Source organism: Crocuta crocuta, unplaced genomic scaffold (assembly GCF_008692635.1).
Source record: "Crocuta crocuta isolate KB4526 unplaced genomic scaffold, BGI_CrCroc_1.0 scaffold528, whole genome shotgun sequence".
Classification (NCBI taxonomy): domain Eukaryota; kingdom Metazoa; phylum Chordata; class Mammalia; order Carnivora; family Hyaenidae; genus Crocuta; species Crocuta crocuta.
This window is the reverse complement of record NW_027530010.1, coordinates 295,044-302,549: the sequence shown is the minus strand read 5'-3', so window position 1 is coordinate 302,549 and position 7,506 is coordinate 295,044. Positions and strand designations below refer to the sequence as shown.

At 42.3% G+C, this 7,506-nt stretch overlaps 1 pseudogene; it reads left to right on the top strand.

Annotated features, from left to right (window-relative positions):
* The first annotated feature begins 2,621 nt into the window (after window positions 1-2,621).
* Window positions 2,622-5,050, top strand: LOC144231548 (cyclin-I pseudogene; annotated as a pseudogene).
* Window positions 5,051-7,506: the final 2,456 nt, after the last annotated feature.

Sequence of the window (7,506 nt, the reverse complement as noted above, 5' to 3'; positions counted from 1 at the left end):
GGGAACTAAAATTACTATTAATAAGAATCAAATAATTAGGCCTTAGATCCATGTAAACAATAAAAGACTCACAATGCTGCAGGAAGTTCCTCCATCAATGAAGAAACAACCCAGTGTCCAATGATCCCGAGTGTGTTTGGGGTTGTGTCCATGAAGGGATCCCTACCTTAGGCAAGATGGTGACTTAAAGAAAGGACTTGAGCGAGGGGTGCCCGGCCAGCTTAGCTGGAAGAGCATGAGACTCTTGATCTCTGGGTTGTGAGTCTGAGTCCCATGTTGGGTGTAGGGATTACTTTAAAAAAGGAGGGGAGACTAGGGTGAAGACTAGGAAGGCATGCTTGTGAAATCACAGAAATCATAAGACTGAGACTCCTGACTAATAGACTGGATTAACAGGTGGCATTGAATAGGTTCTTGCTGAGATGAAGGAATGAACTAAATATGATCAGGTTTTGGAATGGTGGTGGGGTTCGGAGCCCACAGCCAAGAAATAATTCATTAAAGCCCGGGGACAGGACCTTGGGCAGGAAGAGCAGCTCTGGGGGGTGTGAAGAATGGCTGGTTATATACCATGAACTTGAAGGAGATAAAGTCAAAAGGGAAGTTTCCAAAAGGATTTTCAAGTGCTAAAGAAAGATCGTGGAGGCCTAGCTTTTGTCAAGCTACGGTTGTTTTTCCCTCTAGCAAAGTATTAACATGAAGACAGTAGAGAGTTCCTGGAGAAACACTCTGTATTTGCCTCAAGTATTTGCAAATGGGCTGCAGGTTATAAGGAAATATAATTTTACCTGCCATTTTCTTCTGCCTTTGTTCCCCACATCCCTGTGGAGGGGAGGGGGAGGTGGGGGGTCGGGAAGCTGAGTCTGTAGGTTTCTGGCGATTAGGTTATCGATAAGATTGCCTTTTTCTTATAATTTACTAAGATATTTGTAAACTGATGGAGACGCTACCCGTTTAACCATTTGTTTTCTGTCCATTCCTTTGCCCTTGGGTAGCCAGGAGAGCCTGATGAATGTCACACGTGTCCTCGACAGTGTGTGTGGGGGTAATGCTAGCTTGTGCTTGGCCCTCACCTTGCCTTATGGTCACTCATCATATATAACAATAAGATATTTAATAATGATAAATGTGCTTGTTTATATGCCTATCTAGAAAGTATTTAAAGCAAACAGGCTTTATCTAGAAAGTATTTAAAGCATACAGGGATGGGGCACCTGGCTGGCTCAGTCCTTAGAAAATGCAACTCTTGATCTTGGGGTCCTTGAGTTTGAACCCCACATTAGGGATAGAGTTTAAAAAAAAAAAAAAAGCAGGGGCATGTGGGTGGCTCAGTTGGTTAAGTGTCGTACTCTTGATTTCCATTCAGGTCATAATCCCAGGGAATGAAATCGAGCCCCATGTAGGCTCTGTGCTGAACATGGAGCCTACTAAGATTCTTAAGCCCCACCCCGCTCCTCTCTCTCTAAAATAATAATAATAAATATAATGATAATAACAATAGTAAAAAGCAAACAGGGATAAATAGGAATTCCTGAAATTAATTAAAAAATTGTTTAACTTTTATTTATTTATTAGCGGGGGGGGGGGTGGAGACACAGAGAGGGAGAGAGAGAATCCCAAGCAGGCTCTGTACTGTCAGTGCAGATCTCACAAATCAACTGACCTCACAAACCATGAGACCATGACCCAAGCCAAAATCAAGAGTCAGACACTTAACCAACTGAGCCACCCCCTGAAGTTAATTTTTAAAAAGTTGTGAAGTTGATAGGCAATGATTTCTTAAATAGATATAAAATCATAATGGAATGATAGAATTGACTTCATTAAAATTAAGAATTGTCCATTAAAAAACCATTAAGGGTAAAAAACAAGCCATAGACTAGGAGAAAATATTTGTAATGCATATATCTGACAAAAGACAAATGCGTCTAGGGGCACCTGGGTGGCTTAGTTGGTTAAGCGTCCGACTTTTGCTTAGGTCATGATCTCGCGGTTCGTGGGTTCGAGCCCCGCGTCGGGCTCTGTGCTGACTGCCAGCTCAGAGCCTGGAGCCTGCTTCAGATTCTGTGTCTCCCTCTCTCTGACCCTCCCCTGCTCATGCTGTCTCTCTCTCCCTCTCTCTCCTAGAAATAAATAAAACATTTTAAAAAAAAAAAAAGACAAATGCGTCTATCAGAAAATAAATGTATATCTAGCGTCAGACAGATATAGATACGTAAAAGACAACTCATTTGATAAAATTGACAAAAGACTTGAGGTGGCATTTCACAGAAGATGATATCCACATGGTTAATAAACATGAAAAGGCTGCCAACATTATCAATTATTAGGGCAATTAAAACTATAATGAGATACTGGAAATTCTAGAGCAATTAAAAAGAAAGTGAAATAAAAGGCATCCATATTGGAAAAGAAGTTATATTTATTCATAGGTGACATGATCCTATATACAGAAAACTGCAAAGAATCTGCAAGAAAGCTCCTAGAGCTAGTAAGAGGATTCAGCAAAGTTTTAGGGTACAAGATCAACACACAAAACCCTGCTGTGTTTCTGTAACCAGCAATGAACAATATGAAAAGGAGATTAAGAAGGCAATTCTGAAATTTCTGAGTTGGTGCACATGCGGAGATTTGGGAGAGTAACTGGTCTGAAGAGGGCAGGGAAGCTGCATGCCCTTTCCCCATACCTAGCCCTATGTAACTCTTCCATCTGATTGTTCCTAAATTACATCCTTTTATAATCAACCAGTGATCTAGGGTAGTCCAAAATAGCAGTTTAGGAGGATCCTGAACTCACCTCCTATGGACACAATGAATCTACAACTACATATGGAACAATTCCCTCTGAAAAAGACATGAAAACTAGCTGAACAGCTCCTTCACAACAAACAATAAAAGGACCACATCAAAGCAGTTAGAAAGACCCCTAGGAAAGACAAACTAATGGCTGCAATTGGGTCTATAAACAGATCTTACTTGCAAGACAGGACCGTGAACAAACCAAGAGCAAGGAACCTCTTTTCTTCACCTTCTTATAGTTAGGTATAATGCTGTGCCTAATTAAAAGTAAAAGCAAAAGATGAATGAATGAATAAAATATAATAAAAATAAGTAGCTGTGGAATTCAAATGAGGGAAAAAATGGTGATTCCATTTATAATATCACAGAGGGATTCCTGAGTGGCTCGGTCAGTTAAGTGTCTGATTTCAGCTCAGGTCATGATCTCACAGTTTGTGGGTTTGAGCCCTGCATTGGGCTCTGTGCTGACAGCTAGCTCAGAGCCTGAAGCCTGTTTCAGATTCTGTGTCTCCCTCTCTCTCTGTCCCTCCCCTGCTCATGCTTCTCTCTCTCTCTCTCGCTCTCAGAAATTTAAAAAAAAAAAAAACGTTAAAAAATTATAATATCATCTAAAAGAATAAAATACCTAGGAATAAATTAAAATGAGGTGAAAGTCCTATACACTGAAAACTACAAATTATTGCTGAGAGGAATTAAAGAAGACTGAACAAATGAAAGGCATCCCATGTTCATGGACAGGAAGACTTAATATAATTAAGATGCAAGTAAAATGAAAAGTGAGCAGTCCACAGATTTAATACAATCCAATCAAAATTCCAATACCCTTGGGCTCCTGGCTGGCTCAGTGGGAAGAGCATAGGACTCTTGATCCCAGGGTGGTGAGTTCTAGCCCCATGTTAGGGGTAGAGATTACTAAAAATAAATAAATACTTTCAGGCTTCCCTCCATCAGGCAGCAGCACTCTGTCTCACTTTTTCTTATTTCCCCCACTTTCCCCCTCCTTTGTTTCCTTCCCCCCACCTTCACTGTTTCCCCTTGGAGGTGATTCCCTGGGCAGAGGTGAGTGCCTCTCACCCCTACCTCCCAGTCACCCCTCCCTGCAGCCTCAGGTCAGGGGCCTCATGGAGCTAATTTGCTGACTCACCCATCCACCATTCCCCTGCATCCAGCTGGATTGCCAAGCACACACCTTCAGCCTGGATCCCCTCTTCTCCCTCTAAAGTCAGTCCAGTCCCCTTCCTGGACTGGGAAGGGGACTGGACCTCACAGGTCACCGCTGTGAGGCCAATATTTGGGCAGTAGAGGGCGAGGGGGGAGTGGGGAGGAGGAAGAGGAAGGAGGGGAAGGCAGAAGGGGTAACTCCATCAAGCTGGGAGGCAGGCAGAATCAAAGGATATCATGAAGTTTCCAGGGCTATTCGGAAACCAGAGATTGTCAAAAGGAAGAAAAAAAGAAAGCCAGAGATTGTCACTCTTGCTGGAAAAGGCAACTTCTAGGGAAGCCCAAGCGTAGGAGGTGAGCGTGCTGAAGAAAATGCCTATGATTCAGAATAATTCTCTTCTTTTCTTCCTTTATTTTTTAAAGTTTATTTATTTATCTTGAGAAAGAGAGAGCACAGAGGAGGGCAGAGAAAAAAAAGACAGAGAGAGAATCCCAAGCAAGCGCCAAGCCTCCAACGCAGAGTCTGACGCAGGGCTGGAATCCACAAACTCGTGAGATCGTGACCTGAGCCCAAATCAAGAGTCAGAAGCTCAACTGACTGAGCCCCCGAGGTGGCTGGATGCCTGGCAGTCCTTATCAAGCAAGTCCTTCACTGTGTGATCAGCTTCTACAATTCAAGGGGCGCATGCTTGCTCTGGCCATGGTTAGTTTGGAAATGGAAACACTCATTCTTGACTGACTTCCTCTTACACCTGAACTGCTTCAGAAATTACTGATGGATGGCTCCCAGTTGATCCACTGTTGGGAGATTGTGACACACCACCTTTCCACTTTCTACTCTGCAGTCTTCCCTGTTTCCTGGCTTCCTTAAAATCCCTTTATGTCTAGCATGCCCTCAAGCACACCCTGGTGACCTGGGACAAAGGAGTATTTGGGGTACATCCCGGTCTGTCCTGGGCCCAGGTTTAGATTTCTCCAAGGACAACAACAAACCAGAAGTGTCAACCAGAGTCTCCCATCAGCTCCCAGCTGTCAGGGGCACAAGCAAACCTCTACTAAATGCACAATAAAGGAAATGGAAGGGGAGACTTTTTTTTTTTTTTTTTTAAAGAGCGAGAGAGAGCAGGGCACTGGGTGGCTCATTTGGTTGAGCATCCAACTTTGGGTCACTTTGGATCCTCTGTCCCCCCTCACCCTGCCCTTTGCCCACTTGCACACAAGCTCTCTCTCTCTCTCAAAAATAAATAAACACTAAAAAAATGCTGAAGTCGGACACTCAACTGACCAAGCCACCCAGGCACCCCAATAAATTAACATTTTAAAATAATTTAAAGAAAGGGAAGACTTGCAGGAAACTTAAATGCACATCACTAAGTGAAAGATGCCATCTAAAAAGGCTCCACACTGGATGATTCCAACTTTATGACATTCTGGAAAAGGCAAAACTGGAGAGAATGAAAAGATCAGTGATTGCAAGGGGTTGGGAGACAGGGTAGAGGTAGGAATAGGCAAAACAGAGAGGATTTTTAAAGCAGTAAAGACTGTATGACATTATCATGATAGAGACATGTCATTATACATTTGTCCAAACCCATAGAAGACACAATGGCAAGATGAGCAGTAGTGTAAACTATGGACTTTGTGTGGTTGTGATGTCAGCGTAGGCTTGTCAACTGTAATAAATGTACCGCTCTGATGGAGGGTGTTGATAATGGGGGGTTCCATGTAAACGTGGGGGCAGAGGGTATGTGGAAATCTCTGTACCTTCCCCTTCCTCTCACTTTTGCTGGGAGCCTTAAATTGCTCTAAAAAAGTATTGTTCTTTTTTTTTTTAAGGTTATTTATTTATTTTGAGAGAGCTAGAGAGAGCATGAGTAGGGGAGGGGCAGAAAGCGAGAGAGACAGAGAGACAGAGACAGAGACAGAGACAGAGAGAATCCTAAGTAGGCCTGGTGCTGACAGCACAGAGCCCTACATGGGCCTCGATCTCACAACTGTGAGATCATGACCCGAGCTCGAATCAAAAGTTGGACGCTCAACCGACTGAACCCCCTAGGCGCCCCATTCTTTTAAAAAAATTTAAGACTTTTTTTTTAAGGGGAGCCTGGGTGGTTCAGTCAGTTAAGCATCTGACTCTTGATTTTGACTCAGGTCACAATCCCAGGGTTGAGAGACTGAGGCCCATGTTGGGCTCTGAGTTGAATATGGAACTTCCTTGGGATTTTCTCTCTCCCTCTCCCTCTGTTCCTTCCCTGAGAGTGCACATGTGCTCTCTCTCTTTCTCTCTCTCTTAAAATAAACTTAAAATGAATAAATTTAAAAAGGACAAATGAAACTAAACTGTGACACCACTTTTCATCTGTCAAGTTGACAAAATTCCCAAAGTTTGAAAACAGTTGCCAAAGTTCTAGGGAATTAGTGACACTCATGCATTCCTGGTGGGTGTGCAAGATGATAACTCTCCTGTGGGGGCAAGTGGACTGCATATAGAAACTACAAACGCATGTACCCTTTGGCTCAGCAACCCCACTTGCAGGGGTCTATCTTTAGGTATACCACCTAGACTGTGATATAGATCTGAGATTACACATTAGGTATGAGATTAACACGCTAACACTGTATGTAATAGCAAAAAATTGAAAACACATAAGTATCTATCAATTCAGTTAATAGATTATGATATACCCATACAGTTAATATTATACAGTTACAGAAAGAATATGGAGGCTCTTTCCAAACTGATATGGAAATAATTCCAAGATATATTATTAAGTTAGCTAAACAAGCGCTACCTTTTGTGTAAGAAAGGGGAAAATGTAGGGGTGCCTGACTGCTCAGTCAGCAGAGCATATGACTCTTGATCTTGTGGCTGCGGGTTTGAGCCACATATTGAGTATAGAGATTTTTCTTTTTTTATTACAAAATTTTTTAATGTTTATTTATTTTTGAGAGAGAGTGTGTGCAAGCAGGGGAAGGGCAGAGAAAGAAGGACACACAGAATCTGAAGCAGGCTCCAGGCTCTGACCTCTCAGCACAGAGCCCAATGTGGGGCTTGAACCTATGAACCATGAAATCATGACCTGAGCTGAAGTCAGATGCTTAATCGACTGAGCCACCCAGGCGCCCCTGGGTATAGAGATTTCTTTTTTTTTTTACAAATAGTTTATTGTCAAATTAGTTTCCATATAGAGATTTCTTAAAAATAAAATCTTAAGATCTGAGCTGCAATCAAGAGTCTGATGCTTAAGTGACAGCCACTTAGGTGTCCCTATTTTGTTTTTATTATTATTTTTTCTGCCCTAGAGAAAGAGATACTTATTCTGCTCTGTAAACACCTAAACTGGTTTATTTTATTTATTCTTTTAAGTTTATTTTTATTTATTTTTGAGGGAGGAGGCAGAGAGGGAGAGAGAGAATCCCAAGCAGGCTCTGCACTATGAGTGCAAAGCCCAATATGGGACTTGATCTCAGGAACCATGAGATCACGACCTGAACTTAAATCAGGAGTCAGACGCTTAACTGACTGAGACACCCAGATGCACCTAA